Source organism: Chiloscyllium plagiosum, chromosome 24 (assembly GCF_004010195.1).
Source record: "Chiloscyllium plagiosum isolate BGI_BamShark_2017 chromosome 24, ASM401019v2, whole genome shotgun sequence".
NCBI lineage: Eukaryota > Metazoa > Chordata > Chondrichthyes > Orectolobiformes > Hemiscylliidae > Chiloscyllium > Chiloscyllium plagiosum.
This window is the reverse complement of record NC_057733.1, coordinates 55,720,869-55,739,239: the sequence shown is the minus strand read 5'-3', so window position 1 is coordinate 55,739,239 and position 18,371 is coordinate 55,720,869. Positions and strand designations below refer to the sequence as shown.

Here is an 18,371-nt window from a genome sequence, read left to right as displayed (position 1 = left end):
AGCGACTTGGCTTGTATACCCTTGAGTTTAGAAGGCTGAGAAGGGATCTGATTATTAAAGGATTGGACACTCTGGAGGCAGGAAACATGTTTCTGCTGATGGGTGAGTGCTGAACCAGAGGACACAGCTTAAAAATACGGGGTAGACCATTTAGGACAGAGATGAGGAGAAACTTCTTCACCCAGAGAGTGGTGGCTGTGTGGAATGCTCTGCCCCAGAGGGCAGTGGAGGCCCAGTCTCTGGATTCATTTAAGAAAGAGTTGGATAGAGCTCTCAAGGATAGTGGACTCAAGGGTTATGGAGATAGGCAGGAACAGGATACTGATTAAGGATGATCAGCCATGATCATATTGAATGGTGGTGCAGGCTCGAAGTGCAGAATGGCCTACTCCTGCACCTATTGTCTATTGTCTATTGATCAAATGGGAGAATGAGCCAGAAAATGGCAGATGGAGTTCAAGCTGGATAAATGCGTGATATTGCATTTTGCTACAACAAATAAGGATAGGGCTTATACAATTAATGGTAGGGCCTCGAGTACTGTTGTAGAACAGAGGGACCTAAGAGTGCGGGTACATAATTCTTTAAACTTTGCATCACGTATTGACACGATGGTTAAAAAGGCCATTTAGCCCACTTGCCTTCATTGCTCAGTACTTCTGAGTATAGGAGTTGGGATGTTATATTGAGGTTGTGCAGAACATTGGTGAGGGCTCTTCTGGAAGACTGTGTCCAGTTCTGGATGCCCATTTTTTGGAAAGATATTATTAAGCTGGAGAGGGTTCAGAAGAGATTTACAAGGATGTTGCCAGGTATAGAAAATAAAGGCTGGATAGGCTGGGACTTTTTTCACTAGAGCATAGGAGGTTGAGCAGTGACCTGACAGAAGTTTATAAAATAATGAGAGGTATAGATAGGGCTGACGGTAGTTGTCTTTTGCCTGAGATGGGAAATTTCAAGACTAGGGGACACATTTTTAAGGTGAGAGGTGAGAGATTTAAAAAAGACACAAAGGTAATTTTTTTACACAGACGGTGGTTTGCCTGTGGAATGAACTTCCTGAGGAAGTGGAGGATGTGATACAATTACAATATTGAAAAGACATTTGGATGGATTTAGGAATAGGAAAGGTTTGGAGGAATATGGGGCAGGAGCAGACAGCTGGGACTCAGTTTAGGACTATGTTTGGCATGGACTGGTTGGACTTCAAGGGTCTGTTTCTGTTTTGTATGACTATGACTAGCATCTCCCAAGAGATTGCCTCTCTGCGGTAGATCATCCTCTTTGGAGTCTCAGTCAGTCATGGCTCCAGAGATTGAATGATCAACATCACTTGTTGCTTCAATTTCTATCCCCCAGCATAGAGTCATTGAGTCATACAACATAGAAACAGACCCTTCGGTCCAATATGTCCATGTTGACCAAGCTTCCAAAACTGATGTAGTCCCATTTGCCTGCATTTGGCCCATATCCCTCTAAACCTTTCCTATTCATGTTCCTGTCCAAATGTCCTTTATATGTTGTTATTGTACTCGCCTCTACCACTTCCTCTGGCAGCTCATTCCATATACACACCACTATCTGTTTGAAAAAGTTGCCCCGCAGATCCCTTTTGAAACTTTCTCCTCTGACATTAAACCTATGCCCTCTAGTTTACTTTTCAGCTTATCCTTGCCCCTCATGATTTTATAAACCTCTATAAGGTTACTCTTCCTATGCTCCAGGGAAAACAGTCACAGTGTATCCAACCTCTCCTTATAACTCAAACCTGCCAGTCTCAGTAATATTCTTGTAAATCTTTTTTGTACTCTTTCCACTTTAATAACATCCTTCTTTTAACAAGGCATCCAGAACTTTATGCTCCAGTTGTGGTTGTATCAATATTTTGTACAGGTGTAACATGACATCCCAACTCCTGTACTCAATACAGATCCCTCCCTGGCCAGTTTCAGGGCAGGAGGAGAATGCACCTCCCAGATTCATAATACACAGTTCACTCCAGGATTCCACACCACTCTCTGACTCCACTTGGGCCACCCACACCAATATTTCAGGATCCACAATACCATTGAAGAGCCTCTACTTCCATATCATCCCCTAGATTTGGAACCTTCAAATCCCTTCCCTCTGTGCGCTGCTTTCTGAGGATATCCTACAGCTCTAATAACATCAGTGTGTGCCCCCCACCAAGCCCCCACAAGCCTTCCCTTTTCAGCTGATGACTGTGTGAGGTTCAGGAGTCCCATACATCCGATATCTTAGTCCCAATCCCTGATATTCTGACTTCATAGGAGTAGCCTTGTGCCAATTGAAAGATCGGTCCGATCCATTTTGTGATCAATCAGTGTTTTTCTTCTCACTCTCTTAAAACCATCTCAAATAGTTGGCTAAGCCACAGCTATCTACTCGTTGACATGATCATCTCCATCAGAAAGCTTTGGAAGCTTGAGTAAATGGTCCACAGGAAACACTGGGTCTCATTAAAGAAAAAGTAGTGTGGATGAGTATGGGATGCTGCTATAAACATAAACCAGCTCCAGAACCTATTTGGGCCACTTCTAGCTTCCAGAGGGCAATTCAGAGCAAAACACATTAATGCAGATCTAGTGTCACATGTAAGCCTGACCGGGAAAGGATGACAGATTTCCTTCCCGGAAGGACTTTAGTGAACCAGGTGAGTTTTCCCTTGACAATTAGTAGTGGTTCCATGGTCACGATTAGACTTTTATTTCCAGATTATTGTTGGCAAGATTCAAATCCAGGTCCCTAGAACATTACCTGGATCTCTGGGTTAATAGAAAGTGAGGACTGCAGATGCTGGAGACACATAAACCCTTCATCATTAATAGTCTAGCGATAACACCACTAGGCCATTGCTCCCCCTGTTTCTCAGGAGACAAGGTACACAGACTGTCCTGATACAAGTTGGTACAGTTCTTGGCAATGCCACGGACCTTGGAAAGTTCCTGTAGGATCTTACTGTGATGTTGTACCCATGATCCCTGTGAATTAAACATGGAATACCTCAATGGAAAAAACAATCACACTGTCACAATCTGGCTATAGTTGAGGCCTTTTGGTCACAGGTGGAATAGCCTGCGTGAACTTGGTGAAGACACTGTGAGAGCAGGAACATGTGCAGGTCCCATTACATGTACAGCCAAGGACCTGAAACCCACTGCAAGACCACGCAACCAGGCACCCCATGCTGGGGGAAGTCACTTCCCTGCTTTGGCCTAAGTTCACTTCTCACACTTTTAACATTTGTCATCAATATCAGGCCAAGACCCCCAATCTCGGCTTAGGATAGTTGTCTTTTCAATCGTTTCCTAAACACTTGTTTCTTTTCTGTCCTTGGCATGCTGAAATACTCCAGTGAATCAGAGTACAAACTGGAAGAACATCTTCAGATCTCATCTTCAGACTAGGCACTTCTGGACTTAATATTGATTTTAGCACCTTTTGATAATGAACTCACTCCCATTTCTTCCCTTTTTTTTAGCTTTACTTGTTGCATTCTTTGCCACCATGTTCTCTCTCCCCTCCCGGCCTCTCCAGTGAGTCTACCTGTTCTCTCCTATTTGGCAATGAGACACACCATTGTCTGACATTCTCACATTTCAATGTTGTGTGACAGTCGCCGTCTCCACACTTCATTATGTCAGCTCTGTTGAAGAGTCGTCTAGACTTGAAACGTTAGCTTGCTCTCTCTCCATGGATGCTGATGTGATATCCACTGTTTTTGTTTTCAGTACAGGGTCCAGTAACTGCAGTGATTTTTTTTCTTGCTTGTTACCTGAGGTTGTTGGAAAGGATAGCTTTCCTCATCTTTATGCCCTTATCATGAACCAGCTGATACAGAACTTCATCCTCCTCCCTGATTGTCTTCCAGCACCTCAACAGTGCTGGGCTCCCTCTCCCCGTGCTGGGCTCCCTCTCCCCGTGCTGGGCTCCCTCTCCCCGTGCTGGGCTCCCTCTCCCTGTGCTGGGCTTCCTCTCCCTGTGCTGGGCTTCCTCTCCCTGTGCTGGGCTTCCTCTCCCTGTGCTGGGCTCCCTCTCCCAGTGCTGGGCTCCCTCTCCCAGTGCTGGGCTCCCTCTCCCCGTGCTGGGCTCCCTCTCCCCGTGCTGGGCTCCCTCCCCCCGTGCTGGGCTCCCTCTCCCTGTGCTGGGCTCCCTCTCCCCGTGCTGGGCTCCCTCCCCCCGTGCTGGGCTCCCTCTCCCAGTGCTGGGCTCCCTCTCCCCGTGCTGGGCTCCCTCTCCCCGTGCTGGGCTCCCTCTCCCCGTGCTGGTCTCCCTCTCCCCGTGCTGGTCTCCCTCTCCCCGTGCTGGGCTCCCTCTCCCCGTGCTGGGCTCCCTCTCTCTGTGCTCTGGTTCTGATGGCAGTGATCAGTGTGATTGAGAGCAGACTTGTTCAGTCACAATTCAAACATCCCTTCAGAGCAGTCCCAAGGCTGACCATGGAAATGGACCGTGAGAGTTGGATCTTGCTGTGTAGCAATCTTTCCACCTGGCTGTTTATCCTGAGGTCTATGTTCCTGTTTACACAGACAGACAAGCGGTTCCCTGATCAGAGCTTCTCTCCTGGCCCCTAGAGACCAAATTTGCCCCAGGATCTGGATGATGTGGTTCTGCACTTTAAGGAAATGTAGTTTTAGCTTGTCATGATTGAGCCTCTTGAATTCTGTCTGAATATTCCCATCTTCATCGTTTCACCTGAGTGCTCCTTTAGCCTCCTGTCCCTCTTCCATTTGAAGGAGGAGTCCAGAGGAAGATGTGGCAAACTAACTTGGCTCACTCCCAGGACACGGGGACACAGGAATTACATCCTCCCTTTCTGGCTGTTATAACTGTGTCAGGCCCCTATGTACCCAACCCTCTGGTCAGTACCTCAAAGATCTGCTGCTGATTTCTCTCTACATCTGTACCTCTCCCCAGTGTTTGCCAATGGGTTTTCCCCACACAGAAGTTCCATTATAAATACTGCCTGCTCCCTCACATTGACACACTAAGCAGCTATACGTCCTTAATCCGGTAATCAGTTACTGATCACTGACTGTTTTTGGTCTTCCCCTGAATCTGTCCAGTTTCCTACTCATTAGCGAGCTTCGAGAAGATTTGCATCTCAGGTTGAGGTTCTGGATGTAGGTTTGCTCGCTGAGCTAGAAGGTTCATTTTCAGACGTTTTGTCACCCTACTAGGTAACATCATCAGTGAGTCTCCAGATGAAGCACTGGTGTTAGTGACCCACTTTCTATTTATGTGTTTAGGTTTCCTTGGGTTGGTGATGTAATTTCCTGTGTTGATGTCATTTCCCATTCTTTTTCTCAGAGGGTGGTAAATGGGATCCAAGTCAATGTGTTTGTTGATAGAGTTCCGGTTGGAATGCCATGCTTCTAGGAATTCTTGTGTGTGTCTCTGTTTGGCTTGTCCTAGGATGGATGTGTTGTCCCAGTCAAAGTGGTGTCCTTCCTCATCCATATGTGAGGGTACTAGTGAGAGTGGGTCATGTTTTTTTGTGGTTAGTTGATGTTCATGTATCCTGGTGGCTAGTTTTCTGCCTGTTTGTCCAATGTAGTGTTTGTCACAGTCCTTGCATGGTATTTTGTAAATGACATTAGTTTTGCTTGTTGTCTGTATGGGGTCTTTCAAGTTCATTAGCTGCTGTTTTAGTGTGTTGGTGGGTTTGTGGGCTACCATGATGCCAAGGGGTCTGAGTAGTCTGGCAATCATTTCTGAGATGTCTTTGATGTAGGGGAGAGTGGCTAGGGTTTCTGGACGCGTTTTGTCTGCTTGTTGGGGTTTGTTGCTGAGAAATCGGTGGACTGTGTTCACTGGGTACTCGTTCTTTTTGAATACATTGTATAGGTGATTTTCCTCTGCTCTGCGTGGTCCCTCTGTGTGTTGTCTTGTTGAAATAATGTTCTGATGCAGCTTCGTTTGTAGATGTTGAGATGATTGCTTCTGTAGTTCAGTATTTGGTCCGTATGTGTTGTTTTCCTGTAGACGCTGGTTTGAGGTTCCCCATTGGCTGTTTGCTCTTCTGCAATATCTCGGAATGGCAGTTTGTTGTTGATTTCCTCCTCTTTAGTAAATGTCATGCCAGTAAGGGTATTATTGATGGTCTTGAAGGTTTCCTCTAATTGTTTCGTTTGGTGATGACGAAGGTGTCATCCATGTAGCGGACCCAAAGTTTGGGTTGGATGGTTGGCAGAGCTGTTTGTTCAAGTCTGCATTACTGCTTCTGTTAAGAACCCTGATACTTAATCCTAAACTCCAGTCAACTACAACCCTAACCAAAACAAGTATGTGTATCCCTTTGATTCAAGGTGCTCCCGGGGCATAACAGGCACTGACACAAAGAAACTGTAGTGATTGTAACAAGGAGCTCATAGAATATAAGTTCCCTGATAGGAGCTGTTAATCTGGTCCAATCAGGGAGCCCTGGCTGACATAAAAATGATTGAATGTCAGAGAAAGTGGTACTCTGATACCTGACCCTGAATGAGGCAGTACTATAGTCATGGACGGCTCATTGTAAATAAAGAGTGACTTGGTGATGGAATACCAACCTCTGTGGAGTTATTTTGGAAGCAACTGGGAAAGATGACCAAAGCAAAGTCAAAGAGATTGGTTTTAAGAATGTTCTTAAAGCAAAAGGAGGTGCAAATGCTGAGAGGCTAATTAAAATTTCAGTGAGCAGGATACTGCGTTTGGGGTAGAGGTCGTTGCCATGAATGGAAATGCATGGAGCTGACAGACATGGTTAGGTGATAGGACATCCTCCTATATTCTCCTATAGACTCCTGATGACTGACTGACCACAATGGCAGTGGATGGATCCTCATGCTCATAGCTCACAGATACTATTATTCTTCATTCTACCTCTGTGACAATCAATCTGTGAGAACCACATCAGCAAGAAGATGGAGTGGATAAAGATGGTGGCAGAAAAAGAAAGGGTCAGTCTACACTTCAGCTAAACCTTCCGTCAGGTACTTTTGTGAGTTGTCCAGAAAAGGAAGGTTTTCTGAGAGTGGCCATGAGAAGAGTCACAGAGAGGGTGTTGCTGACATTGTGAGTTGTTGCCAGAATCTGGATCCCAATGTGGGAAGAGATTTAATGGTTTATTGTGGACTTGAGAGGTGAGTGGCATTAACAGTTGGCAACTGGATATCCAATATTTAGTGAAAGGTGTGATGAAATCTGAAGCCAGATGGTAGGCCTAAGCTTTTGGTAGTGTCAGGGCTAATGTGAACACTGAGGAGTTCAGTCTTCATTTATCTGGCACTCAATGTCTTTCATAAATACAATTAGATAAGTGCTGATTTGTCAGTGGCTGACTAACCACCTCACATTCCATTCCATTGGTGCTATCTTGCATGCCTACAGCACCTCCTCGTGAATGACAGACAGGTACCAGATGACAGTACTAGCTTTTTTTTATTGGTAAGTGTCTGTTGGAAGAGAATGCCAGGAAGTGTCAACAGATTGCAGATGCAATTGCTTTCTTCACCATAGTGACATGGGTGGAGAAGGCCATGAAATGGAGTGATCATTAAAGGGCAGCTTGTCGCTGAGGGACAGTTATGTGTCGGGAGTATGAAGGGTTTATAAAGATGAGGTTGCATCTAACAATCCCTGCAATATCAGAGTAAGCCACATGGTGAGTGAGGGAGGTTTCGCCAGAGTGGGACACAGTGAGTAACTAGAAATACAATAAAAATTTGCATATGCTGGAGATCTAAAACAGACAAAAAGATGTGGGATATAGGTAAATTAATGTTATTTCTGCAATTATAAGTTTTGATACAGAGTAAATGAACTCACATCAGTGTGTAATTGTTTCAGCCAAGAGCTGAGTCAACAAGAATGGGGACTATGTGGAGGAAATACATAATTGTTTTCGTCTCAGCTAAAAATGGTATGTCAGCATGAGACGTGATTGCAAAACAATGGTAGAAATACAGGCACTAGATAAAATGCTGTGAAGAGAGGCCTGTATAAACAGTAGGTTTCCCACTTGTATGGAGACACAGGAACAAACCCTAATTAAAGAGGTCATAAAGGTCAGAGTGGCCTCCGGAGAGGCCCAGATGGAAGGAATAGGAATAGGTACTGATAAAGAAAGAATTTGCCTAACAATGACCTGCAGTGGGATGACATCAAGCGACCTTATGGGGCCAGAGATAGGCATTTGTCACGGACAAGGCCGGATAAACAGAAGCTGTGGGATCAGTCTTAGGGAAATGAGTGAGGTAAGCGGGGGGGGGGGGGAAACAAACAATTAAATAAGAAAAAAATATGTAGGAACTCAAATTGTATAAATTTCGAGAGTTTGTTGAATTTTGTGTGTATTTGTCCTCTGCCTAGTCTGGCATTAGACATTGCACCCACTTGCAAGTGTACAAATAAAGGACACTACTGATTCAGATTTTTGTCTCGGACTGCAATTATTGAAGTGAGTGAGCTTTGTTTCTCACAGAGAGGAAGTGCTGGAGAATTTCAGCAGGTCTGGCAGTGTCTTTGAATACAAAAACAAAGTTAATGTTTTGAGTCTAGTGAGGAATGGTCACCAGATTCCAGTAAATTCTGTTTTTGTAAGTAACTGGAAATTTGGGTTAAAGCAGGAATTCAGAGCAGAGGATGAAAGAGGTGCTTTAATTAAAATTTATTGCAAGAAGCAAAGTCTCCAGAGTGAGAGGTGAGCGAGAGAGGAAATAATCATGAGAGGCCTCCCTTCACCAATAGCAACAGTAACAGCAGCATGATGTCATGAGCGCAGAGAAAGCAGCTGAGTGATACGAATCCTTTGCTTGGGGTTCAGAGAGACAGCCGCACCTGTGGGCCTGGCAGAGAGCAACTCAGAGTGGGATCAGGCTCGAGGCCTGCATTACTTACTATAGGAATCAGGGAGACAGCGGGACCTGGTAGACAGTAGCTCAGAGTGGAAGGATATAAAGTGAGGCTGAGGCTTGAGGCCTACATCAGGGTTTTGGAGCCAGGGAGGGAGTGGGAAGACAACAGATTGCCATGAGCTTCCTATTAAGCAAATACCAATTCAGAAAAATCGCAGGAAAAGTCTAAGTTTACTGATTGGCACAAAACTGCTGTTAGGGAATATCCACAAATTTCTTATAAAAACAAAATTGTATTTTTAAACAAGTAGCTGTACTTGGAGGAAGGCAATAAAAGAAACTTAAGGCAAATAAAGTTAAGAATTAAAATAAGGCCTCCAGAGACTTAAGGCAAGGACTTTACATTGCAATGGGAGTATTTAGAGTGAAATAAGACCCCTAGCATGGCTGAACACTTTAACTCCCCCTCCCACTCCGCCAAGGACATGCAGGTCCTTGGCCTCCTCCATCGCCAGACCATGGCAACACGACGGTTGGAGGAAGAGCGCCTCATTTAGGACAGAGCTCAGGAGAAACTTCTTCACCCAGAGAGTGGTGGCTGTGTGGAATGCTCTGCCCCAGAGTGCAGTGGAGGCCCACTCTCTGGATTCATTTAAGAAAGAGTTGGGTAGAGCTCTCAAAGATAGTGGAATCAAGGGTTATGGAGATAAGGCAGGAACAGGATACTGATTAGGAATGATCAGCCATTATTATATTGAATGGCGGTGCAGGCTCGAATGGCTGAATGGCCTACTCCTGCACCTATTGTCTAGTGTCTATTGTTATCTTCCGCCTAGGAACCCTTCAACCACAAGGGATGAATGCAGATCTCCAGCTTCCTCATTTCCCCTTCCCCCACCTTATCTCAGTCCCAACCCTCGGACTCAGCACCGCCTTCTTGACCTTCAATCTTCTTCCTGACCTCTCTGCCCCCCACCCCCACTCCAGCCTATCACCCTCACCTCAACCTCCTTCCACCTATCGCATTCCCAACGCCCCTCCCCCAAGTCCCTCCTCCCTACCTTTTATCTTAGCCTGCTTGGTACACCTTCCTCATTCCTGAAGAAGGACTTATGCCCGAAACGTCGATTCTCCTGCTCCTTGGATGCTGCCTGACCTGCTGCGCTTTTCCAGCAACACATTTTTCAGCTCTGATCTCCAGCATCTGCAGTCCTCACTCTCCCCTAGCATAGAAAGTATTGTTTAAAGGGAGTAACTATTAAACTTAATCAAAAGGGATGTCATGGTAGCAGATCTTGCACCTGTGATATTGTCCTCCTGCATTATGTGGAAGTCATTATTACTTCTAGTGCCCCTGTCATCCATGTGTGCAGGAGGTTAACCAGTTGTAGCTACTGGCTAACCATATTTCTGAGCTGGACTCACAAGTTCCATCAGATGGTGACAGTACATATTGAGACTGAATAGGCAGAAAGAGTGTGGGTGGCCACCAGGCAGAGGAGAGGAAGGCAGGTAGTACCGGATGGCCTGTGGCCATCCATCTCTCTGACAAGTATACTGTTTTGGATACTGTTGGGGTAGATGCCTCCTCAGGGTATAGCAGTGGGGGCCTGGAGCATGGCACCATGGGTAATTGTGCTGTACAAGAGGAGAGGGAGGAAGAATTTCTGCAGCTGCAAAAGATATTCCAGCATGGTATGTTGCCTTCCTGTGCCAGAGTAGGGCATTCTGAAGCGAAGAGTAAACAGTCAGTACTGAAGACATAGATTTAAAAGCAAGATGAGGGCGGCACGGTGGCACAGTGGTTAGCACTGCTGCCTCACAGCGCCTGAGACCCGGATTCAATTCCCGCCTCAGGCAACTGACTGTGTGGAGTTTGCACATTCTACCTGTGTCTGCGTGGGTTTCCTCCGGGTGCTCCGGTTTCCTCCCACGGTCCAAAGATGTGCAGGTCAGGTGAATTGGCCATGCTAAATTGCCCGTAGTGTTAGGTAAGGGGTAAATGTAGGGGTATGGGTGAGTTGCGCTTCGGCGGGTCGGTGTGGACTTGTTGGGCCGAAGGGCCTGTTTCCACACTGTAATGTAATCTAATGTAAAATCTAATCTAATGAGGCCCTACAAGTTGAGTATAGGGAGTTTGATCATAAATTTTAAAAAGGGCATCAAAAGGAGTAATCTCAGAGTTACTATCAGTGCCACATGCTGGTGAATGTAACAGATGTACCTAATGAATGGGAAGGGATTCAGATTCCTGGAACATAGCAACTAGTTCTGGGGAAGGTGGGACCAGAAGAAAGCAGGATGGATTGTGTCAGGACAGGTTTGAGGCCAATCTCCTCTGGAGAGTGATTACATTGTGTATTAATGCATAGAGCATTCACAATAACGTAGATGAATTAGCAGTGTAAACAGATATAAATGTAACAATATATTTGCAATTATCAGAAAAATGGCAGCAGGGTGATCAAGGATGACCAGGGGTATTCATTATTTAGGAAGGACAGGCAAAAGGAAAAGGAGGGTGGGTAGTATTGTTATTAAAGGATAGAAGTCAATGCCATAGTGAGGAAGGATACTGGGTCAGCAAATCCTGATGTGGAATCTATATAGGTGGAGATAAGAAACAGCAAGTAGCTGAAATCATTGTCAGGGATGGTCTGTAGGACCCCAAACATACTGGAGGTGTAAGGGAAGGCATTAGACAAGAAATCAGATGCATGCAATAAGTCTACAACTATCATAGGTTCATAGCTCCTTGAAAGTGGAGTTGCAGGTAGATAGGATAGTGAAGAAGGCGTTTGGTATGCTTTCCTTTATTGGTCAGAGTATTGAGTACAGGAGTTGGGAGGTCATGTTGCAGCTGTACAGGACATTGGTTAGGCCACTGTTGGAATATAGCGTGCAATTCTGGTCTCCTTCCTATTGGAAAGATGTTGTGAAACTTGAAAAGATTTACAAGGATGTTGCCAGGGTTGGAGGATCTGAGCTACAGGGAGAGGTTGAACAGGCTGGGGCTGTTTTCCCTGGAGTGTCAGAGGTTGAGGGGTGACCTTATAGAGGTTTACAAAATTATGAGGGGCATGGATAGGGTAAATAGACAAAGTATTTTCCCTGAGGTCGGGGAGTCCAGAACTAGAGGGCATAGGTTTAGGTTGAGAGGGGAAAGATATAAAAGAGACCTAAGGGGCAACGTTTTCACGCAGAGGGTGGTGCATGTATGGAATGAGCTGCCAGAAGAAGTAGTGGAGGCTGGTTCAATTGCAACATTTAAGAGGCATTTGGGTGGGTATATGAATAGGACGCATTTGGAGAGATATGGGCCGGGTGCTGGCAGGTGGGACTAGATTGGGTTGGGATATCTGGTCGGCATGGACGGGTTGGACCAAAGGGTCTGTTTCCATGCTATACATCTCTATGACTCTATAATCATTGGATGACTTTAATTTATATATATGGTACAAACCAAACTAGCAATGGTGTTGTGGAGGAGAAGTTCCTGGAGTGTGTATTGTGTTTTTTTTGACCAAGACATGAGGAAGCAACCAGAGACCAGCATATTCAGGCTGGGTGCCATGCAATGAGAAATAATTAATTAACAATCTTGCTGTGTAGGGTCCCTCAGGGAAGAGGAAATGGAGGGTGAAATTGTCAAATCTGAAACTAGAATCCTGAATCTAAATAAAGGCACAAATTAGCAAGGATGCACTGGGGAAATCTTACTAAAAGGAGTAATGGTGGAGAGGCAATTGCTTAATATTTAAATAATGTGTAGCAATTATTCGTTTGTGTCTTGTGCAAGCATAAAACATGAAAGGTAGTTCAGCCATGGCTTATAAAAGAAACTAGGGATGGTCTTAGTTCCAAAGAGGAGACATATAAATCACCAGTAAAAGCAGCAATCTTGAGGACTCGGCCAATTTTAGAATTCAACAAAACACACACAATGATTGGTCAAGATTGCGAAAATAAAGTCTCAGAGTAAATTTGCAGGAAACATAAAAACTGACTATAAAAGCTTCTATAAATGTTAACAGAAAAGTAAAGAAATGTCAGAAGCTAGGGAAATTATAATGGAGAAGAAAGAAACGGCAGAAAAATTGCACCCATTCCTTGGTTCTGTTTTCATAAAACAGGGCACAAATAATCTCCCAGAAATGTCAAGGAATGAAGGGTCCAGTGAGAGGGAGGAATCCAAGGGAGTCAGTGTTAATAATAATATGGTGCTGGAGAAATATAGGTAATTTAGATGAGAGGGTAGAAAGTATGGTTCGTAAGATTGTAGATGACATCAGAATTGGTGATATAGTGGACAGTGAAGAAAGTTATCTAAGATTACAAAGAAATCTTCATGAACTGAGTAAATGGGCTGAAGAGGGGCAAATGGAGTTTAATTTGAATAAATACAAGGGATTGCAGTTTTCTAAAACAAACAAGGGTAGAACAGAAACAACAATAAACAGAGCCTTCTGTAATGTTGCAGAACAGAAACCTTGGGGTTCTTTTAAGTTTACAGCACATATAAATAAAGTGGTTAAGAAGGTCTTTAGCACACTTGCCTTCATTGCTTTGAGCGTAGGATTTGGGACATTATGTTTGGGATGTTGAGGAGGCATCTCCTGGAGTAAGGTGTCCAGTTCTTGTCGCCCTGTTATAGGGAAGATATGATTAAGCTGGAGATGATTCAGAAGAGGTTTACCAGGATGTTTGTGGGAATGGAGTGTTTGAATTTTAGAGAGAGGCTGGATAGGCTGGGATGTTTTGCACTGAAGCATAGGAGGTTGAGGAGTGACTTTCTAAAGGTTAAAGACTTATAGATTTCATGAGGGGTATAGATATGGTGAATGGCAGGTGTATTTGCCCTAGAGTGGGGGATTTCAGGACTGGAGACATGTTTTTAAGATGAGAGGAGAAAGATTTAAAAACAGACATGAGGGACAATTTTTTTTGCACCGTGGTTTGTGTGTAGAATGAACTTCCGAAGAAAGTGATGTACGTGTGTACAGTTACAATGTTTAAAAGACTTTCAGATGAGTACAAGAATAAGGAGCACTGTTTTCAGGGATATGGACCAAGGTGCTGGCAGGTGGGACTAGTTCAGTTTGGGATTATGGCAGCATGGACTGGTTGGAATGAGGGTCTCTTTCCCTGCTCTATGACTCTATGACTTTATGAAATGAATGGGGTTAAAGAATGACAAATTCCCAGGACCTGAGAATCTACATCCAAGACCACCAAAGGAAGTTGTGCTGGAGATATTGATGCATTAGTGATCATCTTCCATAATTTATCAGCAGTTGCAGAAATGCTGGTGTCTATTGTAAAAAAAACATGAAGACTCTTGGAAAGTACTGATAGGATTGGACAAAGCCAGCATGGGTTTATGAGAAATAAATCATGTTTAATATATCTACTGCAGTCTTTAGGTGTGATAAGTGTAATAGATAAGGGAGAACTGGTGGATATGATGTGTTTAGATCTTCAGGATGCTTTTGTTAAGAACCTACTAGAGATGATAGGACTGTTCAGTGTTTAGAGATTAGTTTGACTGGGCCTGTATTTACTAGATTTTAGAAGAGTCAGAGGGGATCTGATTGAAATGTATAAAATTATAAAAGGGCTGGACAGACAAGATTCAGGAAGAATGCTTTCCTTAGTTAAGGAGTCCCAAACCGGGGACACAGTCTCAGGATATGGGCTAGACCATTGAGGACTGAGCTGTGGAAGCATTTTTTTCATTCAAATCTATGCCTCTTCAATTGGAGATTAGTTCTGTCTCTCAGAATTTCTCTACCACAGATGTCAGATTCACTGGCCTCTAGTATTCCTGGTGTGTCCTTACCATCCTCTTGAATAATGGAATTACAATCCTGCAATCCTCTGCCACCTCTCCCATGTCCAAGGGGGATTTGAAAAATAATGTCAGAGCCCCTACACTCTCCTCCTTTGCTTCCCACTGCACCCAGAGATACGTCTTATCTGGGCTTGGGGATTTATCTCCTCTCTCTCAATGCTAATTCAGTCAAGTGTATCACAGTCCCCCTCCCTGATATCTATACCTACCTCACTCTTCTCTACAGAGAACACTGAAACAAAGTACTCATTTAAAGGTTCACCGATGACTTCTGGCTCCACCCAGAGTTTATCCCTTTGGTCTCTAATGGACCCTACCCTTTCCCTGGTTATTCTCTTGCTGCTAATGTACTTATAAAATTTGGATTTTCTTTAATGTGGTTTTTCATGTTGCCTCTTTGCTCTCCTCATGTGTTTTTAAACAATCCCCACACTTTTTATGCTCCACTCGGATATCTGCTGCTCTCGGCCTTTGGTGTCTGACGTATGCTTCCTTTATTTTCCTTATCTGATTCTCTGTGTCCCTCGATATCCAGGATTCTCTGGATTTGTAGGTCCCATCCTTCACCCTTACAGGGACATGTTGGCCCTACACTTTCCCTGTTCTCCTTTTCAATGCCTCCCACTTTCTGATGTGGATTTGTCTGCTCCCAGTTTATTTTGATCAGACCCTGTCTTATCTTATTTAAAACCAACTTTCCCTCATTGTCAGAACCCTTATTTCTGGTCCAGCTTTGTCCTTGTCCATAATTCCCTTGAATCTTACATGAATTATGTTAAAAATCACACAACGCCAGGTTATAGTCCAATAGGTTTATTTGGAAGCATTAGCTTTCGGAGCGCTGCTTCTTCATCAGATGGTTGTGGAGAATAAGATCGTAAGACGCAGAATTTATAGAAAAGGTTTACAGTGTGATACAACTAAAATGATATATTGAAAAAGACCTGGATTGTTTGTCAAGTCTCTCATCTTTTAGAATGACCATGTTGGTTTCAGTTCTTTCATATGTAAATCCCAGAACTTCTTTTTAAAAGTTATATTCTCAAGTGAACAAAATACATGAATTATGGTCACTATCTCCAAAATATTCCTGCACTGCCTCATCTCCCACTTGCCTGACTTCATTCTCTAAAATGAGGTCCACCACTTGTCTCCTCTCTCATACGACTTCCTACATGTTGCTTAATAAGCTCCCTCCTGTACTTATTTCTGCCCCCTTTAAGCCTTCCACACTTTGTCTACCCCAGTTAGTGTTATTCATTATTTTTCCACTCCTGAGTCCTTGGTAACTGGTTAATCATGTCTTCCTTGAATATTTCCAGCTGCTTGGTTGACTCTCCCTATTCAGTAGGTTGTCTGACCAGTCTGTAGTGAATCCCATTGCTGCTCAGGCAGCTACATGTAACCCATTAACCTGTTTGTTCTGTAGAAGGCGCTGGTGTTGCATGTTCCTCCTGGCTCCTCAGGGCATATCCATAGGTTAGCCGTGCACCGCACTTTCCACTAGCAGTGGAAAGGGACCATTCTCCTGTGGTGCTACCTCCAGTTCCTCCACTCCCTGCCCTATGTTCACCGTACCATACTCATGGGTGATGAAGTGCTGATCCCTTTCTACAGCAGGTGCGCTCCGAAAGCTACTGTGTTTCCAATTAAACCTGTTGCACTATAACCTGGTGTTGTGTGATTTTTTAACTTACAGCAGGTGCGACTTTAAGGAGCTGGGCCCCATGGATCTCACTGTTTTATCAAGATGGAATACGCGGTCCGGGACCATGTACTGATGCAACGGAACAGCGGCTGCTAGAATCCATTCCTCAATGTTCATCTCCCTGTTTCTCATCCTGCTCTTGCTCCAAGCTGCTTCCATCTTTTAGTTTCCAGTGCACTCTGTATCTGCATGAAACCAAATATTTCAAATCACAGCCACTCCCTCAATGAATGAAATGAAAACAGAGAGCATTGGAGAAAGTCAGCAGTTTGGCAGCATCTTGAGAGAGAAACAGAGTTAATGATTCAAATCTGGTATGACTGTTCTGAATTCATCATTAAGTGGAGTTTGATGAGTGTCAGCTGGCTGCAGCACTCAGTCCCAGCAATGGTTGTCACTATGGAACTTTCTTGGTTTATTGTTAAGTCTCCTCCTGTATATCTTGCACACAAACTTGAATGTCATTGAATAAACTCCTGGTGATACCATTTTGCCAACACTGGTGAAGAATTGTAAGATGTTCTGAGACATGTGAACCTAATAGCAACTCCCACACTGTTCCCAGACCATGTCTGACTGTTTCTCATAACTAGGTTAGAAACATTGTCATTATCCACCCATCCCTCTAACATACCCCACCCCTCATCGCAGCTCTCCTTCAAGAACAGAATACATAGTACATTCCTATCTCTGGACCACAAGCACTGGGCTCAAGTCCCACTTTGATCAAAGAACATGTTATAAAATCTCTGAACCAGTTGATTAGAAAGATCTGGAATGCATTACTTCCACGGAGTTCAGCTCAGCTTCTGTATTTCCTGCTAAAGTATTAAAAGAGACGAGTGCTCCTGTTTGTTGTAATTTGAGTGGTGATTGTCAGGAGAAAAGTCAGCTTTTACTTTTGAGGCTGGGTCAAGAATCATGTGAACAAATCTGGATCATCCATATCTGCAAACCCAACCTTGTCTGAACTTTCCAAGGCTCATTCAGGAGTATAAGTTTAATAAATGAAGCATTTATTTTTGAACATCCATCAGTATTTCACTGAAGATGATGCTCTTCCCCATTCAATCATTAAGATTAATGCAAAACTTTCAGCCTGTCACTCTGATTTAATTCCATATCCCTACTCTCCTTCCTTCCTTTTACATTTGTGATATTCTCCAAATGCCTTTTTAAATAATTCACACTCGCAATAGTTTTGCAATCAAGAGTTCCAATAAACATCCTTTAAAATATTTCCAGGAGTTTTCCTCTTCTCATGAAAATCTTGTTCCTCCAAATCTACTTTCTCAAGCTAAAACCTTCATTACCTTCCCTACACTTCCACCGTTCTTGGGAAAAAGTTCAATTTTTCTAACTTTTCCAAGCATATCCTCTCTTGCAAGTGTACTCTCCTTTTGTGATTCATTCCACATTCCACCCTGACCTTAAATTTACCTGGACCATCTCTAACACCTCCCTCCCCTTCCTGGACCTCTCCATCTCCATTAATGACACCGACTTGACACTGACATTTTTTACAAACCCACTGACGCCCACAGCTACCTGGATTACACCTCTTCCCACCCTACCTCTTGCAAAAATGCCATCCCGTATTCCCAATTTCTCCGCCTCTGCCATATCTGCTCCCAGGAGGACCAGTTCTACCACAGAACACACCAGATGGCCTCCTTCTTTAGAGACTGCAATTTCCCTTCCCACGTGGTTAAAGATGCCCTCCAATGCATCCACATCCCACACCTCCGCCCTCAGACCCCACCCCTCCAACAAGGACAGAATGCCCCTGGTGCTCACCTTCCACCCTACCAACCTTCGCATAAACCAAATCATCCGCCGACATTTCTGCCACCACCAAACAGACCCCACCACCAGGGATATATTTCCCTCTCCACCCCTTTCCGCCTTCTGCAAAGACCGTTCCCTCCGTGACTACCTGGTCAGGTCCACGCCCCCC

General features: G+C 44.2%; 1 protein-coding gene across 1 annotated transcript in view; it reads left to right on the top strand.

Annotated features, from left to right (window-relative positions):
* LOC122562368 overlaps positions 1 to 17,904 on the top strand; it is a 53,568-nt gene extending 35,664 nt beyond the window's left edge. The window contains exon 4 of the mRNA XM_043715244.1: positions 16,406 to 17,904. The gene's annotated coding sequence lies outside the window, so the exon portion shown is untranslated. The remainder of the gene's footprint in view (positions 1 to 16,405) is intronic.
* Positions 17,905 to 18,371: the final 467 nt, after the last annotated feature.